Raw genomic sequence first — 419 nt, 5'->3', positions numbered from 1 at the left:
AGCATACAAGATGCTAACGAGAGACGAGAGAAAATGGACCTACTTAACCAAGTTGGTCCACTGCTGGCTACAAGTTAGCATCAAACACAACAAAGGCTGTCAGCAGAATGGTGTTTCGAGCAATCAAAAAACCTTAGCTAGCTAAAATGTTTTGTTTTTTTAGGATTTTTAACTTCTGTTATTGTTTGTAGTTAGAAAAGTTAAATATTTAATGGATTTGACAAATCTCAGTATGACACGTTATTCTGTAAACCGTTTAAATCTGATCATGCGCAACTCACATCTGCACTCGACTCACATCTGGGAGTGACAGAATTGTCCTGGTACTCGTCTTCCTCTCCCTCGTGCAGGAATTTTTCTATCTTTCTGTGTGTTCATATGTACTGTATTGCTGCTTTTCCACACAAAATCAGCCCAAA

General features: G+C 38.4%; 1 long non-coding RNA gene across 1 annotated transcript in view; it reads left to right on the top strand.

Annotated features, from left to right (window-relative positions):
* LOC116702102 (uncharacterized) overlaps positions 1 to 415 on the top strand; it is a 24,224-nt gene extending 23,809 nt beyond the window's left edge. Inside the window, exon 3 of the long non-coding RNA XR_004335053.1 lies at positions 308 to 415. This is a non-coding gene — a long non-coding RNA (uncharacterized LOC116702102). The remainder of the gene's footprint in view (positions 1 to 307) is intronic.
* The last annotated feature ends 4 nt before the right edge of the window (positions 416 to 419 follow it).

This window comes from Etheostoma spectabile, chromosome 2 (assembly GCF_008692095.1).
Source record: "Etheostoma spectabile isolate EspeVRDwgs_2016 chromosome 2, UIUC_Espe_1.0, whole genome shotgun sequence".
NCBI lineage: Eukaryota > Metazoa > Chordata > Actinopteri > Perciformes > Percidae > Etheostoma > Etheostoma spectabile.
Note: the sequence above shows the minus strand (reverse complement) of the source record. Positions and strands in the feature narration are given on the sequence as shown.